The following is a 23952-nucleotide window of genomic DNA, read 5'->3' on the forward strand; positions in this document are numbered from 1 at the left end:
TCAAAAAAATATTTATTACATTTCGACCTGGTATTTTTATTTTATACCATTAATTTTTTCTTTTTCTTCCAAGACTTTTTTTTAAACATTAGATTGCAAAAAAGGAACAACTGTACATTCATATATTTACATTATTGTACATGATACTTTACAAACATGAATCCAAAAATCAATGTATACACTAAAGAAAATCAATACCAAAAACAATTCTTACACAAAAACAACACGTATTATGTACATATATATTTGATATCAGGGAATGAAAGACAAAATCAAAAGACAAGGAATACAGTCAAATGAATGAGATTAGTCAATACTCTCTAGACTAGCTACTGCTATTTTCTACTGTAATAAACAATTTATTCCTCCAAACTTGCTGATGTGTTTCGAGACCAGGAATCTCATCAGGACTTTTTCTTTTGTCTGTTCTCCAACAGGATCTGACACTTGTTGGACATGAATTACCTGATAAAACTTGGTTGAAATCATCAGTTCGCCCTCATCAAGGGTCTAGTACCTGACAGGACGCTTCAGCTGCAAGCGTAGTCAGTTACCTGAGCCTCAGCATAACGCAAGTAGCGTTTTTTACATAGCTGCCGCCATCTTACGCTTGTTGTTGTGTTGTTGGTGCCCCAGAGACCGGCCCCCACAGCCCGCCCCGCCTCCCTGCTGACCCTCCCTCCCACGAACTATATTGCCTGCTATGAACCCGTTCGCGCTGTGACCGGCCTGATGAGTTCAGAAGCGGTCGCTCCCTTTGCCCTGCTGCCTGCTCCTGTGTGGTATCGTTATTTGGAACTGCATTGCTTAATTATCTGCCTGCATTATTACTTGATTTGCCTGCATAGCGCTGCAGCGCGAGTGCTGCCACACTTAATTGGGACTTTTTAAATAACTTCTGGGGAGTGCTGACTCGGCGCTCATTGACCTATTAATAGTAATAGGAACGCTTGGGGGCATTGTACTGTCGGCGCTTTCTCTTTGAACACTAATTTAAACAGGACGCTTCAGCTGCAAGCGTAGTCAGTTACCTGAGCCTCAGCATAACGCAAGTAGCGTTTTTTTTTTTACATAGCTGCCGCCATCTTACACTTGTTGTTGTGTTGTTGGTGCCCCAGAGACCGGCCCCCACGGCCCGCCCCGCCTCCCTGCTGACCCTCCCTCCCACGAACTATATTGCCTGCTTTGAACCCGTTCGCGCTGTGACCGGCCTGACGAGTTCAGAAGCGGTCGCTCCCTTTGCCCTGCTGCCTGCTTCTGTGTGGTATCGTTGTTTGGAACTGCATTGCTTAATCATCTGCCTGCATTATTACTTGATTTGCCTGCATAGCGCTGCAGCGCGAGTGCTGCCACACTTAATTGGGACTTTTTAAATAACTTCTGGGGAGTGCTGACTCGGCGCTCATTGACCTATTAATAGTAATAGGAACGCTTGGGGGCATTGTACTGTCGGCGCTTTCTCTTTGAACACTAATTTAAACAGGACGCTTCAGCTGCAAGCGTAGTCAGTTACCTGAGCCTCAGCATAACGCAAGTAGCGTTTTTTTTTACATAGCTGCCGCCATCTTACGCTTGTTGTTGTGTTGTTGGTGCCCCAGAGACCGGCCCCCACAGCCCGCCCCGCCTCCCTGCTGACCCTCCCTCGCCCCTCCCCCACTCCATCCATATATGACAGATGCATTTTCGCGCAGCGGTCAAGCGCAGCGGTCGCGCCCCAGTTGCGCCGAAGGTGCGCCAAAGGTAAGCCCGTCTACGCCCGTCCGCGCCAAGCCCGCGCCCAGCGCCAGTCCCCCTGGCCCCCGTCCCACCCACCCCACCCGCATTACATACGCCGCCTCCACCCTCCTAGCCCTTAACCCCGGCCGACTCCCCAACTGCGCCCAAGCCGCCCCCGGACACACCCATGGACCCTTCACATGCAACTCCTGCAAGTTTGACGGCACCAAGACCAACTCCTCATCCACTAACACCAAACAGAGACCTAACACCAACCACCTTAAATGCATCCTGCTCAACACCCGCTCGGTCCACAAACACGCCATCGACCTCTGGAATCTACTAGACACCATCTCTCCGGACGTCGCCTTCCTAACAGAAACATGGATGAACGCCTCCTCTGCCCCAGACATCACCATTGCCATCCCGGAAGGCTACAAGATCATCCGAAAAGACCGCACCAAGCAAACAGGAGGAGGCATCGCTATCGTCCATAAGAACTCCATCCGCATCTCAACCAGCTCAGACGTCAACCTCGCTAGCGCTGAGCACCTTCACTTCCAGATACACACCGACCCCACGACCACACTCAGAGGCACCCTCCTCTACAGGCCACCAGGACCCCGTGCTCAATTCAGTGAAAACATCACTGACTTTATCACCCCACATGCCCTCCCCTCCGAGGATTACATTCTATTGGGAGACCTCAATTTTCACCTGGAAAAAAACAACGACAGCAACACCACCACCTTACTGGACAATCTCGCCAACCTCGGACTCAAACAACTTGTTAATACCCCCACTCACCTCGCAGGTCACACTCTCGACCCCATCTTCACCTCCAGCAAACATATCTCCTTCAGTCACACCACAGCTCTCCACTGGACGGACCACAGCTGCGTTCACTTTATCTACAAAAAGACCACAACCCACAACCATCCCCAACCTACTCTGCGAAGAAACTGGAACAAAATCACCATTGACCAGATCTCCTCATCGCTTCTTCAAAACCCCCCTGCCCACTCTTCGAACCCCAACCAAGCAGCCATTAACTTCACTCAATGGCTAACCAACAGCGCCAACAGCCTAGCACCCCTGAAAAAACATCAAATCAAACTAGGCAGCAAAAACGCCCCCTGGTTCAACGATGATCTTAAGAAATCCAAGAAACTCTGTCGCTCCCTTGAGAAGGCATGGAAAAAAGACCCAAACACCAGCACCAGGGACGCCTTCAAAAACACCATCCGCATACACCACCAACTGATCCGGACCGCCAAGAAAGCCGCTTTCAAAGACCGACTTGATAACATCGCCCACAACAGCAAGGAATTATTCAACATCGTCAAAGAGTTTACCAACCCCACTGCCAACTCCAACGACATCACTCCCTCTCAAGCCCTTTGCGACTCCCTAGCTTCGTTCTTCCACAACAAAATAGCAGACATCCACAACAGCTTTGACAACCAACCCGGAGACCAACCCACCCTACCTTCTGCCGTACCCTCACCCCCCTTGAACATCCTTAATGACTGGAACCCAATCTCCACCGAGGACACCATCCGCCTGATGAACTCCGTCCACTCAGGATCCCCCACAGACCCATGCCCTCACCACATCTTCAACAAAGCTAACTCCGTCATCGCAACCCACCTCCGAGATGTCATCAACTGCTCCTTTAACTCCGCCACCTGCCCGGAAAGCTGGAAACACGCCGAACTCAGCGCCCTTCTGAAAAAACCCACAGCTGACCCCACCGAACTCAAAAACTACCGCCCCATCTCGCTCCTTCCATTCCCGGCCAAAGTCATCGAGAAAGCTGTCAACAACCAGCTCGCCGCCTTCCTCGAAACCAACAAATCCCTAGACTCCTCACAATCTGGCTTCCGAGCCAAACACAGTACTGAGACCGCACTCATCGCAGCAACAGACGACATTCGAACTCTACTGGACAATGGAGACACAGTCGCCCTCATCCTCCTCGACCTCTCCGCAGCCTTCGACACAGTCTGTCACAGCACCCTGTTACAACGCCTCAGAAACATAGGAATCCAAGGAAAAGCACTGGAATGGATCACCTCGTTCCTCGCCGGAAGAACCCAGAGAGTCCGCCTCCCACCATTCAAGTCAGAGGCCACTGAAGTCATCTGCGGCGTGCCACAAGGATCGTCACTCAGCCCCACCCTCTTTAACGTATACATGAGCCCCCTCGCGGCCATCGCACACCAACACAACCTCAACATCATCTCCTACGCTGATGACACTCAACTGATCCTCTCACTCACCAAAGACCCTAACACCGCCAAAACAAACTTACATAAAGGAATGAAAGAAGTAGCCGAGTGGATGAAGCACAGCCGTCTGAAACTGAATTCCGACAAAACTGAAGTCCTTATCCTAGTTACCTCCCCCTCCGCCTGGGACGACTCGTGGTGGCCAGAGTCCCTTGGAAAAGCACCCATCCCGAGGGACCACGCACGGAACCTGGGCGTCATTCTGGACTCCTCACTCTCGATGACCAGACAGGTCAACGCCGTTTCATCATCTTGCTTCAACATCCTTCGCATGCTCAAAAAAACATTTCGCTGGATCCCCACCGAAACTAGAAAAACGGTCACCCACGCACTGGTTACAAGCCGCTTGGACTACGGAAACACCCTATACGCCGGTACCACCGCAAAACTTCAGAAAAAACTCCAACGCATCCAGAACGCATCAGCCAGACTCATACTAGACATTCCGCGTAAAGACCACATTTCTGGTCACCTGAAAAACCTCCACTGGCTCCCCGTCAATAAGAGGATAACATTCCGCCTCCTAACCCACGCACACAAAGCACTTTACGAACTTGGACCCGAATGCCTCAACACACGACTTTCCTTCTACACCCCCTCCCGCCAGCTACGCTCCTCCCACCAAACCCTTGCTGCTGTACCTCGCATCAACAAAACCACCATGGGAGGAAGATCCTTCTCCTACCTGGCAGCCAAAACCTGGAACTCACTTCCCACTCACCTTCGCCTCACTCAGAACCACCTAGCATTCAGAAAGCAACTTAAAACCTGGATATTCGACAAGTAATTCCCCACCCTTCTCCAAGCGCCTTGAGACCCTCTGGGTATGTAGCGCGCTATATAAATTAATTGAATTGAATTGAATTGAATTGAACTTGGGGAAAAAGGCACTTGCTTCAGCTGGGTCCATTTGCTTGTGTCGATTGTACCAACTGGAGGCTTTTATGCACTTTCGGCTCAGATCAGGAGGCAGCAGACTAGCCTTGGTTTCACGCTGGTGAAGATGAAGTTGCAAGTCCAGTTCTGCTCATCCAGGTAAGGAGGCAGCAGGGCAGAAAGGCTGCAATTCAGCCAGGCAGAAGCAGGTAAGTAGTCCAGTCGTGTGGCAGTCCTTTAGCAGCACAGCAGTCCTTCTTCCTGGCAGAGTATCCACAGGACCAGAAGTGTACTGAAGAGATGATGTCTGGGCTCCCCTTTTTATACCATGGTCCCCTGGTGCTGGGAGGTGGGAGAAATTTCCAGACAGTGGCTTTCAAGTGCATGGAATTTCCTGCCTCCCCAACTCTGGCTCCAAGCTGGCTGCAGTGACAATGTGGGTCCTTTGTTGTAAGCAGAGCACAGGAACTTGTAAGTGGGGCTGTGCTTGGCTCCACCCCTCCATCCTGCCAGAAGATGGCCATTGAGGCGCACTTAATCCCTCTATTTTGTGAATATCTGGGAGGAAAGTCTAACTGTCAGTTAAACCCAGTCATGTGACCCAGGCCAGGCAACAGCCAAAAAAGGGTTAAGGGCATAATAAATGGCAACTTTCTAAAATAGTGAGAACAAAAGGGGTAGGTCCGTGAACGCGCAGTGGGGGCTAGACCATATTTTAAATCGCAAAAACACACAATGCCCACACCACGATTACTCATTTGAATACTGGACCAGCCGGTCCTAGTGTATTTAAAGATGGCAATTTATTCCACCCAAACAAAACTGCCGACGCGTTTCAAGACCAGGCGTAGCGTCACTGGTCTTTCATCAGGACTGTGGATTCTTAGTATCAATTTTGTTTAGAGGAGGTCGAGGCGATAACTCTTCTAATGGTCCAACTCGCTAATTATTGTGGTGGCCAAACAGGGATGTCTTGATATTTGTAAAATGCCGAAGCACTCCGGGTTCGCTCGTACGACGTCACCATCAAGTTGTAATTCTAACTGGGGTATCGTAGTCTTAAAGATGTGGAGTGGAGGGCCAAAATCACCGTCCTGCTCTTCTGCCACTGCACGCCGCTACTGGGGTCTGCTTTCTCTTAATAAAGAAAGAAAGAGTATTCAAATGTTTATAAGTCATTAAGTTGTTTATATTCCCCCTCCCAAAAAATTTTTCTCATGTTTTGAATGTAATATCTGTTGTCTGTGAATTAATGTTTGATGCAAAAATGTTTTCGATTGTGTAAATAATGTTTGTCTTTGAAGTATGTACAAATGGGCACATGCATCAAGCTATTTAGGAATCGCAAACGGTGCGATTCGGTAAAATCGGCCGTTTGCGATTCCTAAATACCTTTTTAGTATGCATCATGCATTTTTGGAAAATCGCTATTTTTAGCGAATTCCAAAAATGCGATTACTGTTATGGAATCGCAAATTTGCGATTCCTTAAAAGTAATGCATCATTTATAAAACATTTGCAATATTTCAAACTGGAAGTGCAAATTACCACGAGGTTGAACCTCGTGGTAATTTGCGTAATGGTTTAAATTTGCTTAAAAATGCTTTTTTTAAACTGTGCAATTACATACACACATGTCCTTAGGACATGTGTGTATGTAACTTGTACTGAAAAGTACATTTCATGAGTGCAGTGAATGACCCCCCTCTCCACCCTTGAAATGCATTCATGAATTGCGATTTTTCAATTGCGAATTCGCAATTCCCATTGATTCCTATGGGCCTTTTAGCCCATTGGAATGAATAGGAATTGCGAATTCGCAATTGAAAAATCGCAAATTTCATGCGAATCGGTAAAAATTGTGATTTTTACCGATTCACATAAAATTTGCGAGAAAAATGATGCATAGGCATTTGCGAATTCTTATTTGCGATTCGCTATTTTTCGCAAATGCCGATATTGATGAATGTGGGCAAAAGTGTATTTAGTCTTGTAAATATTTGAATTTATTGTCCTTTGTTCTGTTACGATTTTTGAAAAATACAAAAAGTATAAAATAATGGACACAAAATAATGTTGTCTAAGGGAGGTTACAATAAATTGGTTTCTTACCCTTTTAAAGCATTGATTGAGTAATCGTGGTGTGGGCATTGTGTGTTTTTGCAACTTTCTAAAATATTCATTTTAGAAATTGTAATCAAAATCCGGACCTTACTATTAAATAGGGTATTTCATTACAATTCCAAACACACCACAACATGGCATTGCACCAGCTCCCAATTGGAAATGACAGCATTTTAAATGTAATGAGGAATCCCAATGTTATCGAACAGGAGGTGTAGGACTCACAGTAGTGAAACATTTGTTTTTCTCTACTGGGTCATGAAAAGCTTGTTTGTTAACATGTCTATCAACTCAGTACCGTATTTACTATGCTTTTCATGTGCTGGGTCTCTTGTGTCAGCAGGATTAGCTGTAGTGGCCATCCAAGTCCACAGCTGGGTTTCTGGCCACTGTCCCCGGAGGTAGTCTCCCCAGTCCAAGCCCTTCCTACCGTGCAACCATCTCCCATGCAAGGAACAACCCCCGGGCAAGGCCCAACCACAGAAGGGCCCAACTGTGGCCCCACAGTCCCAGGCACTTGCCAGCCCGACGACCTGCTCCCACAACGTCTCCAATTAGAGGTTTGGGAGCTTCGGTCAACCAATCTAAGCAGGTACTTCTCTGCAAGGCCGGACTTGGCTGTCCTCCTCCCAAATTCCCCTCTGGAGTCAGCAACCAGCTCAGAGGGTCCTCTTTCGGATCTAGCCTCATACGCACCCTCTCTACTTTCAAGGTGAAGTGATTGCTCCACTGCAACACCTGGAGGTCTGTGGATCAAGGACCTCCAGGCATCCCACCAGTGTCACCAACAGCCTCGTCTTCTCCTCTTCCCAGTTTGGCCTCGCTGCACTCACCACGTGGTCACCTGGTGTTGGTTTCGCTCTGGCCGGGTTAAGGACAGGCACTCATTGAGATCAGTGTGGTGAGGTGATCTTTGGTCACTGAGCCTTCCTCTCTCGCGCTCTCACTCTGGTCACACTGTGCGCCCAGCACAGGCTGTGTCCGTAGCTAAGCAGTAGGCTCGCTGCCATCAGTAGTATATATTGTGACACACCTCTGATCCTTGTTTGGGCCTGTGATTCCTACAGTCTACTTACTGATATTTACAGATGAGTGTGGGATGAATCATGGAGTTTAGAGTGTTGCATCCGTCAACTTTCGCGCTTAGGTCACACCTCAAAATGACAGTACAAAACTTCACTGAAGGCTGCAGTGGCAGACTAGAGACATGTTTTGAAAAGGCTTCTTCAGTGGGTGGCACAAGGAGAGCTGCTACTAGTAGCATTCAATTTACAGGTCCTGGGTACATGTAGTACAATTTAGTAGGGAAATTAAATGTAAAAATTTTGTATATGCCAGTTGAACCACTATAACTTGCGCCCCCTCAATGCACTGCTTATGACCTCACATATTACATCATTCATGATATGGTCAGTGACATCACTGATGACACCTCAAATGACATCCCTGATAACATCATCCAGTGACTGTGAGTGTTTTTAAAATGTTTATGAGTGTTAACTATGGTTGTTTGATGGAACCATGAATTCCATATCCCTGCATGCTTAAACAATGCAGTCTTAATAACGACCACGTCTTAACCACGCATTCCGTTACCACGCATGCCTTTACCATGATTTTTTGTGGTAAAGGATGAATGGTAAAGGGGTAAAGATGGCTAAGGTCACCACCCCTCCACACCGCCCTAAGGTACAAACTCCCCCTGGCCCCCTCCTGCTCTGAGGTACAAATATACCTAACCCCTACCAACTCCCATACTGTGCTCTCTCCCTGCCCTGATGCCAAAAACCCTGTCATTTAACCTGATCCAGCCCAGCCCTGACCCAGCACAAAAACTGCCCGCCTTCCCCTAAGCCCTAAAAACTACCTGACCACCCATTACCCTCCCCCTGCCCTGAGGCCTAATACCCTAACCCCTAATTAAAAAAACTACCCCAACACTCCCCCAGCCCTAAAAACTACTCTGGCTCCCGCAACCCTGGAAGACGCAACCCTGAAGACTAGACCTGAACCCCCAGCCCAGAAATCTACCCCGACTCACCCCTAGCACAGACAACTAAACTCAATCTACCCCAGCCCAGAAAACTACCCCGACCAAGCCCAGAAAATGAACCCAACCCCCCAGCGTACAAGACTACCCTGAACGACCCCAGCATACAAGAGTACCCCGACCCACCCCCCAACCCACAAAGCAACCCTGACTCACCACCAACCCAGAAAGCTACCCTGGTTCCACTGCAACCCACAAAACTACCCCTACCAATCCACCAGCCCACGAAACAACACCGATCAACCCCCAGCCCACACAACAACCCTGACCCAACCCACAAAGCAACCCCAACTCACCCCCAACCCACAAAGCTACCCTAGACCCACCGCAACCCACAAAACAAGCCCAACCAATCCACCAGCCCACAAAACAACCCGACTCACCCCAGCCCACAAAACAACCCCGACCTCCCCATCCCACCAAACTACCCCCAAACAACCCTCCCAGCCCCACTTACCTCACCGTGGATCTCTCACTTCTTCCATCCAATGCAGCTCACAGCTACATCACACATTGCCTTAACCACTCACATGTGTGGTTAAGGCATTTGCGTGGTTAAGGCAAGCATGGTTAAGCTTGCTGAGTTGGAACACTCGTGGTTAAGACTGGAGTGTTCTGACTGTTTTCCATTAACTATATATGCCTAGGTGTTTTGGTGAATCAGTGGGTATATGAGTGACTGCTTGGATGACTGAGTGGGTGCATGACTGACTGTATAAGCGAGTGATATTGTGTCTCAGTGAATGTATGGATGAGTTGAATGTATAGACTGTTTGTTTGAATGTATCTGTCTGTCAGTTGATGTTTAAGTGGGTGGATGAGTGTGTTAGTGGGTACATGAATTGCTTTATGGGTGATTGATTGGTTGACTATCTCTATGGTTGTCTGGGTGTCTGTATGTGTGGGCGAGGAGGTGTATTAATGCCTGTATGGATGAGTGTGTGGGTGAGTCAGTGCCTGTATGGGGCAGTGAGTGTGTGTGTGTGAGAAGCTGTATGGGTGCATGAGTGCCTGTAAGGCTGTGTTGATGATTGAGTGCTTGTGTGTGTATGGGCGAGTAACTGGTTATGTGAAAGGCAGTATAGTTGAGTGACTGGGTATATGAGTAACTGTTTGTATGAGTAAGTGAATGTGAGGATGCCTATATGGATAAGTACATGCTTCTGTCAGTGACTGTAAAGATAAATGAGTATGTACTACTATTTGTATGAGCAAGTAAGTGTATGTGAATGTAACTGTTTGGGTTACTACACACCTGTATGATTGACTGCATGGGTGAATGTGTAGGTGTGTGAGTATTTCTATGGGTGACTCACTCAGTGCATGAGTTTCTATATAAGTATTTGAGTGGATATGCCAATGGCTGTATTGGTGACTGAGTGGGAATATGAGTGGCAGTATAGGTGAGCAAGTGGATATGTGTGTAGATCTATGAATTATTGAGTGGCTGTGTAAGTACTGGTATGGCTCTGTCAATGTGTTTATGAATAGTTGCGTGGGAGTGGCAGTGGGTAAATAAAAGTTTCTATAGGGGTGTGAGTGGGTAGGTCAGAGATGGTGTGGATGATGTTATCACTGATGTCATTAGTGATGTCATTTGAGATGTCATCAGTGATATCACTGATCATGTCAAGAGTAATGTAATATGTGAGCTTATAAGCAAAGCATTGCGGGGACACAGGTTATAGTTAACTCAGCTAACTATAATGGCTGAATTTCTCTGGTTTTGTTCATGTAAAATGTCAGCCTAACTATAAAGTCCCTGTAACCTTTGTTTTTTAGTGATTTTCTTAGGTTTTTAAAATTCTATTTGCTAACTATAGCGTCCCTGTAACGTTTCGTTTTCTTTTTGAATTTCTAAGGATTTTTTCATTCTATTTGCTAGCTATAACGTCCCTGTAACCTTTGTTTTCTTTAGTGAATTTCTGAGGTTTTTTAACTAGCAGTCATGTTTGCAGAGTAGTGGGGAAAGAGGGCTTGGCCTCCAACCAGCTCTCAGGATTTCTGCTGCGTAGGACTTTCAGGAGGTACCCTGGAGGGCTCCCTGGCCCCCAAACTTCCTCAGAAACCAAAGGCACTTTATCCCCTGACTAGTAGTGCACTGGGAAGCACATCTGTAGAGTGGTCGAGAAAGGATGCGTGGCCTCTGATAAGTTATCACAAATGCTGCAGTGTGGGACCTACCGGAGGTAACAAGAGGGGCAGTACGCCCCAAAGGACATCCTGGGAACCCAACTACCCCTCCCATTACCTCCAGTAAGTACCATACAGCAGGATTGCAGTGTTCTTATGGGGGGCCACGCCCCTCTCTCCACCACTCTGCAAATACGCCTCCTGATGTGTTCTTGGTTGGGGGATGAAGTCCCTACTACTGCTAAGGGTCCTAAGGGGCCAATTAGCCCATCAGCTGCATCCAGTAAGCCTCACACAGTAGGATTGCTGAGAGGTTGTTGCAGGCCAAGGCCCTTTTCTCCACCACTCTGCAATCGCACCTTGTGGTGCACTACTATTTGAGGCATGAATTCCCCTTGCCTCTTGAGGGGCCCTGGGGGCCAACTAGCCCACCTGTTACCTCCAGTAAGCCCCACACAGCTGAATTGCTAAGAGGTGGTCAGAGGCCATGACCCCTTTCTCCACCACTCTGACTCCTGGCGTACTGCTGCTTGGGGGATGAAGCCCACTTTAGTCCTGAGGCCCTTAGGAGGCAGGGGGGACCTCATCTCCCCACCAGCAGTGGAGGTAACCGGTGGGCTAGTTGATCCCTAGGACCTCCCCAGCGAAGGGGACTTCATCACGCAACCAAAAGGGCGTCAGGAGGTAGGTTTGCAGTAGTGGACAAAGGGGGCAAGCCTCCAATGAGTTGCCAGCTTCATTTAAGTTTTTTTTTTTTTTACAAAGGGTGGCTGTGTGGCCCCCGTCCCTTGACCCTTTTAGGCCCTGGGACCCCATCCCCCAGGGCCTGGCCCATTTTTTTATTGGGAGGGGGCTGATCAGACCCCATCTCCCAGGACAAGGTATTTATATCTTTATTTTTTGTTTTTAGAAAAGGGAGGGCCCCCGCAGCCCCCTCCCCAGCCCTATTTTGGCCCAGGAGATCCCATCGTCCGGGGCAAGGCCTTTTCCTTTTTTTTTAAATAAAGGAAGGGGGCTGTATGCCCCTCTTACCTGGACCAGTTTTGGCCAGGGGGACCCCACCCCCCGAGACCAGGCTGAATCCTTTTTTTTTAATAAAAATTGGTTGGGGGGCCTGCGCTTTCCCCCTACCAGGGCCGATATTGCTTGGAGACCACATCCGCCGGGGCATGGCTAGGTCATTGGGGACCGTGGGGGAGCCTCATGGCCCCTGTGGTACCTGCTGGCTCCCAGACTCCTACAGGAGCCGGCATTGCTTTTGGAAAGAGGGAGCTGCAAACATGCAGCTCCCTCTGCCCAAAAGCTTCATGGAAGGGATTCATAAAATGAAGCAGTGTTTGCTATGGCTAGGCAGGAGCAGTACTCCCACCAAACCATAGCAAATTGCAATGTCCTGGCAGTGGGCACCCTTGGACATTGCTGGAGCCAACCCTGGGTGGTGGCGTTCCCCAGGACCATGGAGGGCTCCCCTCTGCCCCCCTCCCATCTGCTCTGTAGCCCTATGGAGGTGGTGGTCCCTGGGCCGGTGGTCTGCAATGGACCCCCCCTTTACTTAATGTGTGCCCTGGGGAGGGGGCGGTCTCTAAGGCTGTGGGGGGCCAGTGGCCCCTGCATTACAATATATTAGCCCTGGGGAAGTAGAGGTTCCCAGGGGATGGGTTAAACTCAGTCACAAGATGACTTCGGCCTAAGGGGGACGGTGTTCAGATGGTTTTCATCTTTTCTGGAGGGCCGCCGCCAGACGGTCTGGGTTTCCCAGAGCTCCGCCGAGATGCCGCCATTGGGAGTTGGGGTTCCACAGGGATCTGTGTTGAGCCCGACATTGTTCAACATCTTTATGTCCCCCTTGGCGGCAGCGGTGGAGGCTTACGGAGCCCAGATCGTATCCTATGCCGACGACACGCAACTCCTTTTCACATGTGCTAAAGATCAGCCATTTGATGGGGAGAGAATTCGGGACTGTCTGGATATGGTCTTTGGCTGGTTCCAGCGGAACAGTCTAAAGGCCAACTCCAGTAAGTCGGAGGTGTTATTCTTCGGCTGTGTCACCGATCCCGAGTGGCGGCAGTGGTGGCCGGCCGCCATGTGTCCTCCGGCACAATCTTCCTTGGTGGCCAAAAATCTTGGCGTTAAGCTTGACAACAAGCTTTCTTTCAGATCAGATGTTCTTGGCCTGGCTGGCACCTGTTTCGGCGTTCTGAAAATGCTCCGCAAGTTTCTTCCACTTCTTTCTGCGGAGCATAGACGGATTACGGTGCAGGCGCTTATCGGATCCAGGCTAGACTATGCCAATGCTCTTTTCCTGGGTCTTCCAGATTACTTGGTCCAGCGTCTGCAGGTGACACAGAACTCGGCAGCGCGCGCAATCTTTGGTCTGCATAGACGCGCACGAGCATCTGGTCTTCTGCGGACGCTGCATTGGCTCCCGATCCGTAAGCGGATTATGTTCAAATCTTTGACGCTGGTGCATAAAGCTCTGTTTGGCTCAGGCGCAGGATATCTACAGAAGAGATTGGCTTTCTATCGCCCTGCCTGCTCATTGCGTTCGGAATCTCTTTTCACGGCTGTGGTTCCACGCGTGAGGAAGGCCCGGATTGGGGGGCGCTCTTTCAGCCTCAAGGCCTCCCAGCTGTGGAACTCGCTTCCACTGGAACTTCGCAGCACTCCCAATCTGCTTCAATTCAGAAGGAATTTGAAGACTTGGCTTTTTAATCTTTCTGTTTAGGTGGATTTTCTTCTTTGTTTTCTCTTGGGCTTCTTTATTTTTCTTGTTATGTTGTTATACACTGTAGCTTTATGTGGAAAGCGCCGGGACACTCTTTTAGAGTAGCCGAGCGCTATATATAAACACATTTTAACATAACATAACATAACTTCCTGGTTTGAAGTTTTGGCAGCCAATAAGATCTCAGGCACGAGATTGGAAGGGTTCATGGATCCACAGTGGCCACAGTTGCTTCTCCGAGAAATCTTACACCATTTAACAAAAAGAGTGCTTTCTGAACAAAGAGCTAAGTTTTTGCCAAATTTGGCGTAATTCCGTTCGGCAGTTGGGGCTCTAGCCGTGTCTAAACTTTCCCAACAGTGAAAAAGCGTTTTGCCCCTCCGCCCCTCTTTCTCGGGCCCTGCTTGACGGATCACTCTGAAATTTCAAGGACAGAAGCTGATGTGACCACCCCATTAGTTTGGAAAATGTTGCGAAGATTTGTCAAACAGTGCCAAAGTTGTTGGCAAATCAAAAAACATGTTTCCTATGGAAACTAGATTCTAACAATAGCTGCCTACTTGCGACTGCCAGTAGGAGATATAAATGTATATATATATTTTGTGAATCCAACACCAGAAGGATTCTGGATGCTATGGAAATCAGACAAGACCTAGTGGAGGGCACTGAGGGGCATATTATCAAGGGATTTATCTCCGCTTTTTTGGCTTTAAAAGCCAAGAAAGCGGAGATAAAATTATCTCCTTATCAGCAACAGGGTGCTAACTCGCAAATTCGCATGTTAGCACCCTTTTTCTCTACGCTTCCCCTTGCATCTCTAATGAGATGCAAATGGGGCATTCCAGAGAAAAATAATGGGAGAAATGTTGTTAAGTCACATTTCTCCTATTATCAAGAATTTCGCTAACCCTGTTAGTGATAAAAAAAGCAGCGCTAACCGTGGTTAGCACTGCTTTTTTTACACATGGTATTTTCCTGACTTAGTCATGATATCCTATGGAAGGTGGATATCATGGATAAGTTTGTGAGCCCCTATCATCAAGCTAACGCCAAACTTCGAGAGATTATCGTTGGTTTTCCAGCGATAATCTCTCATTTGGCAATTAGCGCGAGGATTTTTATCTCTTCTGAGATAAACCTTGCTAATAGCAAAATATCTCTGCGTTATTTTCCGGCGATGCTTAGTGTTAAAAAATTAGTTGCTAAGCATCGTTAGCGATAAATATCGCTAATCTTTGGTAATATTCCCCCTAATTCCATAGAAAATCCACTTTCATTCCCAAATTAAATCATGATAACATTGATACCTTCCAGGATGTTGTTGGGAACGAACTGTTTGAGTTAAGGAACACTAATTGGTCTGGCAAAATGAGAAAATTCAAACACAACCTAACATTGGCCCAGAAGAAAGCAATGTATGATCTAGCCACTGATTAAAGTATACTCATCAGACCAGCCGACAAGGGCGGCAACATTGTGATTCTCACTAAAGAACAATACATCAGTGAAGCCAAGAGACAATTAGGGTGTTTGAAAACATACAAATTGTCCTCCCGCATGGAATACAATCAGAGTATCAATGGAATTTGGGATACATTTTGTGAATGGAAGGAAAGGGAATTTTTGGAATGGGAGGAGTATCGCTTCCTGAAGAAGGATAACCCCATACTACCCATCCTTTACCTATTACCCAAAACCCACAAATGCCGCACAAATCCACCTGGAAGACCCATAATCTCATCCAGGGGAATTGTACTGGAGAATGTTTCCCGTTATGTCGATCATTTTCTAAGAGACTTTGTAGTCTTGTTGCCTTCATATGTAAGGGACACCAAGGACTTTCTCGAAAAACTGATGAATGTCAAGTGGGATACTAACTATCTATTAATCACCATGTATGTTAATTCCCTCTATACTTCTATTGAACACCAACAAGGTATAGAAGCTTGTGCTAGGTTTCTTAAAAAGAGGAATATCTGTTTCTTAGATCACACTGCTATGATCCTAGATATGATGTTGTACTGCCTAACCAACAATTTTTCCCTATTTAATGATGAAATATTTATTCAATTGCACGGAACTGCGATGGGTACATGTTTTGCCCCAAGTTTTGCTAATCTGTTTATGGGGGCATGGGAAAACAATTTACACAGTGACATCAACATGACAGAAGAACTTAGCACGGCCATAGTTTGGCTGCGCTATATAGACGACATTTTTGTCGTCTGGAAGGGCACCAAAGAAGAAGCATTAGACTTTGTCAGTAAACTTAATAACAATGCCAGAAACATCTCCCTCACATTTAATATCAGCGACAAGGAGGTAGATTACCTAGACACTAAAGTACAAATTCGGGACAACTGTATACAAACCTCGCTGTACCGAAAAAGCACGGCAGGGAACAGTTTTTACATGGCCTGAGCAGCCAACCCGATAATCTTAAATGGAGCATTCCATATGGCGAGCTACTCAGAGCCAAAAGAAATTGTAGTTTAGATTCTGACTACATGCATGAAGAACTAATGATGTCCAAACGCTTTAAAGCAAGGGGGTACCCTAACTGGGTAATATAAAGAGCTATTGACAAAGTCAAGCTTATTACTCGAGAATCCCTGTTAAAAAGCCCTGCTCTTCTAGAAACAACTGTAGAGAAAGAGACCGAGACACAAATTATCATAAATTACAATAGGAATGCTGACAGTATTCATAAAATCATTGTGAAAAATTGGAATATTGTGAAGGGAGACCCCATCATAGGAGCTAGTCTACCTGAGAGACCCAGCATTACCTACAGACGAGGAAAAACTCTGAGGGACCTGCTTGTACATAATGATATAAGCAATACCAGAGAGAAGAGGGGCATTGACCTATGTGGGTTTTACCCATGTGGCCACTGCAAGGCCTGTAATAACAGCCACATGAAAAAAGAATACTGGTGTCCTAGCTCCAATAAAATGGTAAAGATCAACCAATTCCTCACATGCACAATGACCTTTGTCGTCTATGTTCTCGTCTGCCCGTGTAACCTTTGGTACATGGGCAGTACGAAACACATGGCCAAAAAAAGAATATTGGCGCATCTTCGAGCCATTAGCAAAAATGATAAACAATACCCTGTGGCTCGCCACTTTGAATTCAGCCATTTCTCTGATGCTTCCAAATTGTCCTATTTCATTGTAGAAAAGGTGACTTTAGACCGAGAGGTGGAAACAGGATACTTAAGTTGAGGCAACGTGAGTCCAAACACATCATCAATTTATGTACCAGATTCCCTAAGGGCAATAACATCAATGAGGAGATGGTTAGACACTTGCATGAATAAGCATTGCTGTTGTCTCTTGTGGATGATTTCTATATCGCATGATTGCATAATACACCTTACTCTTTTCTCCTCTCTCTTGTTCTCACAAGATGAAAGGGAGGGCCCTTGCCGCAGGCTTGTGACAAGATGTGCCCTAAACCTTTCTCCGAGAGTCATCTTCCTGATCATCCATGTATGTCAATTATATTTATATACTTCTCTGTATTTTTGCTCAACACGAGGGTTGAGGTTTAGAATGTAACACTACACATATTTTATTCTTGATCGGTTCATTCGAATCACTAAGGGTATTTTGTAACATGCTTTCCTGTTATGGACCCCTGGATCTGTTTTGACCTGTTAACCTGCTTTCTTTACACGTTGTTTGCAGTCTTAATCGCACCAACTAGCGTAGACCTTCTAGTTTTACATATACTGCTAAAGATAGGTGCACTAACCAGCGCTACATTAGTATCCATTACCCGTGATACTCATGAAATCCCTCTGCTTTATGAGCAAGGGCGCACTAACCAGCGCAATATTTATTTAATTTTTATCTGGAGTTAATGCACCACCATGAATGGCATGAGTTTCAAAACGCTCCAGTCTGCCCTCTAATCCCTTATATACTCTTAGACATTTTACGTCTGTTCCTTGTGGGCACAACTATGAACTACCATCACCAGAATACACTGCGACTAGGTTGCACAATGTTAGACTTATGCGCATGTGCTAAGGTTGTTCCCGTGTATCATCCAAGGCGATTTTATGAAATGATATCTTATATAGGGCAGTTACTATTATTGTTGCTCAGCCATTAACTGTCTGTGTTAACTATGTACTACATCATTATACTGCATCAGGAATACTTGCAATGTATTTGTATACTATGTATGTGACTACATCAAGACCACTACAATATGGTGGATGTTTTCAGTCCTCTTTTCATGTCCATTTACACGGAAGTGTTTGTGTCCATAAGCATGATTGAAAGTTACAAACTAATTCCTAACTATAACTGGTCTGAAACCTATGGTTTTTTCAGTGAATTTCATAGGTTTTTTTAATGCTAATTCCTAACTATAAGTCTCACTTTATAAGTAAGACTGTTAGCGCTCTAGTTGTTTAGAACACTCTGATACATTCTGTCATTGGGCTACAGTTGGGCTATATTTGAGCTATATTTTGGCTCTAACATATATAAAGCCCAATGTAGCACAATACATATTTTTCCAAAGTTAATTTTCGTAAAAAGCACTTCAGAATAGGGCTACCTGTCCCTACAATTTTCCCATTTTTTTTTTTTTTCTCTGGAGCGCTCCCGGTGCGCGCCCCGGGGAGCGCCCCGAAAAGCGTACTTCTATAAAGCGCCCCGGGGCGCGCTCCGGGGAGCGTCCCGAGAGCGCCAATATCGCGAACGAAAACATGATCGTGACGTATCGCGTAGCCGCGTCCGTGTGATACGCACGGCGTAAGCGCACCCGGAAGCACTCGAGCGAATACGATCGCGCAACGTAGGCGTCTGACACGCTTACGCGGCGCGCCCCTGGCCACGCCCCTGGCCGCGCCCCGGGGCGCGTCGCGTAAGCGCGTCGGGTCATGTGACCAGAAAATAACACTTTTCATTGGTTCATAACAGTTTTGGTTTCATAATGATGAAGCCCATGGTCATGTGACCTGTAAATAACACTTTTCATTGGTTCAATAATTATTTTTTTCTAAATTTAGAGAAACCCACCCATTTCTCTCACTATTGATTTGCACTTGGAGAGAGCAAGAGGTGTTTTGTGAATTTTCAACTCATTACTTTCCTGATCTACAGCAATGGCTGCAAGGGAGTCATCCAGCAGTGATTCAGATGGATTTGTGCAAGAGGACCCTCCTCACCAGAAAACAAAGAACCACTTCATCTGGAAATTTTATGACATCCCTGAAGGACAAAAAAAAGTTAATGCAAGTAAAGTAACTTGTAAAATATGTGGAAGTATTTTATCCAGAGGCAATCCTCTAAAAAAATACAGCTTTGGAAATGCCAATTTAATTAGGCATGTCAAAAGAAGACACCCAAAAAATGATTCCAGGGAGAGTGTCAGGGAGCTGGCAGAGAAGGCACGAAGAGATGGCAGCAGCACCTCCACTGGTGGAGCAACACCTTCAGCTTCAACACGTGCAAGAATGGTCCCTAACGTCCAGCCGGTTTTTGCAGGTATAAAATTTTTATGCGTGGACTGTGACGAACTACTCTGTTATGGGGAGCAGAGCGTTGAACTCATTGCAATAAAGAGACAGGAACACCGATGCTCTCCCCGTCCCTAAATTTTCTCATTTTTTTGCTCCTGTTGAGCATTTTTTGAATCCCTGTTTTTGTTTTTCCCCTGTAAAAAATCCAAAAAAAATATAAAATCGTTTCAAAAAGTATAAAAAAATATAAAACAACAAAAACAAAAAAAAAGTTCTTTTCAGAACTACCTCCAATTTATAAAAAAATGCTATTTTTTTTTTTAAGAACTGTCATTCTTTTTCTCAATCGTACGCTCCCCTGTCCGCTCCCCGGTGCGCGTACCGGGCGCTCCCCCCGCGCAAATCAAAAAATTTTTTTTTTTTTTGCCCCGTACGGCCCTTTTATGACCCCCACATCAAACCTAGGGGGTCAGGGGGGGTGTACCCTGCCCCCTTTTGCTCATTTCCCCCTTTGATTTTTACCACCTCAATCCTACCGAGGTACAAGATGGCAGCCGCTGCGGACTGTTTCGAATGTTTACAGACACCCGAGAGCCAATCAGCTTTCCGTACGCAAGTCGCGTGGCGCGCTTTGAGCGCTCCCCGGTGCGCGTACCGGGGCGCAGCTCTAGATATATATATTTTTTTGAACCTAAATTACTCAAAATCCACTGGAGCACATATCCTGAGACATAGCAAAGGCACATCGGGCTACCAGTCCCTACAATTTTGCCAAATTAGGTGGAAATCCATTCAGCCGTTCGGGCTAAAAGTGAAATCGACCGCCCTATGGAAATTAACATGGGGAAAACGCGTTTTGGGACCCCCCTTTTATCTCGGCCCCCGCTTGACGCATCCCCCCCAAACTTTTAGGGAAGGACCGGAGCTCCGCGAGGCCATTTTGAGGAAATTTTCAGGCAGATTCGTCAACCGGCGCCAAAGTTATTCCAAATAGAATTTTGAGATTTAACATTGAAAAAAATCCTAACTATAACTACCTACTGGCGACCGCCAGTAGGTAATATATATATATATATATATATATATATATATATTACCTACTGGCGGTCGCCAGTAGGTAGTTATAGTTAGGATTTTTTTCAATGCAAAATCTCAAAATTCTATTCTGAATAACTTTGGCGTCGGTTGAAGAATCTGCCTGAAAATTTCCTCAAATTTGCCTCGAGCAGCTCCGGTCCTTCCCTGAAAGTTTGGGGGGGATTCGTCAAGCGGGGGCTGAGATAAAAGGGGGGTCCCAAAACGTGTTTTCCCCATGTTAATTTCCATAGGGCGGTCGAACTCACTTTTAGCCCGAACGGCTGAATGGATTTGCACCAAACTTGGCAAAATTGTAGGGACTGGTAGCCCGATGTGCCTTTGCTATGTCTCAAGATATGTGCTCCAGTGGTTTTTACGAAAATTAACTTTGAAAAAATATATATTGGGCTATATATTTATTTATTTTATTTATTTTATTTATTTTGGGAAATTTGTTAAGCGCACAAATACCCGAGGGTGTCTCGGCGCTGAGTGTCCACTGAACTAGTCCATGAGTAGTTATTGCTTGAACAGCCAGGTCTTTATCTGCTTGCGGAAAGAGAGAAGGGAAGTACAAGTTTTGATATGGTGTGGAAGACTATTCCATAGTTTGGTGGTGGTCACTATAAAGGATCTGTCTCCCCAGGAGACCTTCTTAGTCCTGGGAACCTACATAAGACCAGCAGTGGAAGATCGAAGGGATCTAGCAGGTTTATAAGGGCAGAGTGAATCTTTTAGAAAGGCTGGGCCTTGAGCGTGGATTGCTTTATACGCAATGCATAGAGCCTTGAATTTAGTTCTTTTCTTTACTGGTAGCCAGTGAAGCTGTTCAATTGTGCCAGATATGGAAGTATACTTGGGGGTTGCTGTGATCAGTCTGGCCGCAGCATTCTGTACCAATTGCAGATTTTTTAGGACTCCTTCCTGAGCCTTGACTAAAAGGGCATTGCAATAGTCTATGCGAGACATGACTAGTGCGCTGACCAGGGTTTTTCCCATATTCATGGAGAGATAGGGTAGAAGTTTTTTAATCATTCTCATGGTGTAGAATGAGGAAGATACTACCGCATTAACGTGGTGCATGAAAGTGAGTTTGGTATCCAGTAAAACTCAGAGATTTCTTGCCTTGGTCACTGGGGGGGGGGGGGGGTCCCAGGGCATCAGGCCACCAAGAGGAAGACCAGGCAGGGGAGAGATTACCAAACATCATCACCTCCGTTTTATCGGAGTTCAGCTTCAAACAATTTGTTGACATCCAATTACCTATTGCTAATATATGTTAGAGCCCAAATGTAGCCCAATGTAGCCCAAAGATGGCCACCAGAGACAAAAAAAAACAAATGTAGCCCAAATATCAGCCAGATGTAGCCCAACTATAGCCCAATGACAGAATGTCCCAGAGTGTTATAAAGAACAACTAGTGCGCTAACAGTCTTACTTATGACAAAAGTATGGCACACCTGAAGTCATCTTGATTGGAATAAAGTGTTAACACTTAAAACATTTAATTTGCAAAGGAACAAAATGAGGGGGTTCATTTTGCCATAGAAATTATGATTAGTGCCAAAGAAAGAAAAATTAGGGCACTGTTAGACCTGTCTGGCTTTTTGACGTAGTCCCTCCTCATTATTATTTATTTTGTCCCTTTTTTTTGCCCCTCATACCCTTAATAATTTTTGTCCACTGACTTTTTATAGGTGTTGGCCAGGGGGATAGGTGTTCTTTTCCCCCTCATAATTATTCACCTCAGGCCCAGAGGCCTGTTCTGTCAGGAAACTCCTGTATTCACAAAATGGAGGGCCCTAACTGTTTCCAACTGCCACACCTTAGACTGCCCCATAGGATAACCTTAGGCCTTCCAGAACCTTCTGGACCCTACTGGACTCTGTGGGGGTTGTCTATATAAGGGCAGAGGTTAGGAAGCCATTTTGTGCTGACCAGAGAGTGGAGGAGTGAGGCAGTGGTGAAAGGAGGAGGACGCACTGGGAGCAGTTAGTTTGTCCCTGTGACAGACAGCCACTACAGGGAGATGTTCCCCCTTTTACCCCTGACCAATCCCTCCCAACTACCCTCTTCTACTGAGGAGATTGTTCTATCTGAGGTGGAAGCCCTCCTCTACACCTGAGCCCTATTGACCCCTGTCAGGACGCTCTGGCTGAAGGACTTCCCTGATTGCCCCCTGGCAGTGCTTCACTCACCAACGTTGTGGAGAAGATAGTTCCAGCCCAGTGTTGAGCCCGGTGTTTGTAAGGAACAGTAGGCACTGAGGAAGCAAGAGCCAGGAGAGATCGGCGCCGGATTGCGACTGAGGAGGCGCCTGGGAAGTGAAGGGTGCCGGTTTTACTGGAGCGGCGCTGTTCTCGCCGTCTGTAGGACCCCGGGGGCACCGGCCGCGTCATTGTAAACATCCCCAAGGTTTTTGAGTGAGGGAGCGCTTCCGCGCATGCCCCTGGCGTTTCCACTCCCTTGGACAGGAGGGGCCTTAGATCGAGCAGGCCCGGAGGAGGCAGCGTCTTGGCTGTGGAGCCTGCGCGGGAGAAGGCGGAAGCGGAGGCGAGCTGTGAGGCGGAGTATCCTGCGAGTGCCTCGCGCATGCCCAGGTGATTAGCGCGACCCTCAGCCCCAGCGCGAAGTAACTGAGGAGGAGCGCTGGGAGTTCCTTTCGACGGCAGAGACAAGCGGGAATCCCTTTCCCCGGCTCGAGCGCCCACTGTGAGGCTGGCGCGAGTGGGAGAGGGCACAGAGGAATCCAGCGGCTTACTGTCCTTTGGGATCTCTTCTCCCCGCTGAAGCGCAACCAGAGAAGCCAGCGCTAGCGGGAGAGGGGAGAGAGGGGCACCACGTGAGCCTGTTCAACGCTGAGCCCCCTGTCCCCTGATAAGTGGATTTTTCCCTTGTTCACTGACACCACAAGAACCTGCCTGCAAGTAAGGAGAGGTACTCGAGGGGAGGGGAGTAAGACTGCACGAGTAGGGGGATAAAGAACCCCTTTTCCGAGGGTGAAGCTACCTTAATACCTCAATAGTAACAGTTATAGAATAACAGTGAAGGTGGAGGGAACCTACAGATGAAAACTGTTGAACCTGATTTAGATCGTTTTAATGGTAGTCTTAGCAGATAATTCAACTGCCAGGAATTAGAAGTGAGGGAGGTTGGTCCTGTGGGAGACCAGTATTGTGCACTGTTTAGTAATCTTTTAAAGCTGATTCTGGAGTCTGATGAAATGCCTAATTAATGCTGGACATTGAGTTTAGATAACAAATTGGAAGTGTTATTATTACTCTATTGACAAGTGTACTGTATTATTGAAACAGGTTAACATCTCTGGAAGTGGAATTTCTGACTTAAAGACAACTGAATGAAATGTAATTTGGAATCTAACTGATAATTTGCTTAGAAGTTTAAGAAGTTTAATGGCGGATACTACAATATCCTGAAATGTCCTAAGCTGTATATTTTGACAACAAAGAGAATATTA

This window comes from Lissotriton vulgaris, chromosome 8, assembly GCF_964263255.1.
Source record: "Lissotriton vulgaris chromosome 8, aLisVul1.2, whole genome shotgun sequence".
Taxonomy (NCBI): Eukaryota; Metazoa; Chordata; class Amphibia; order Caudata; family Salamandridae; genus Lissotriton; species Lissotriton vulgaris.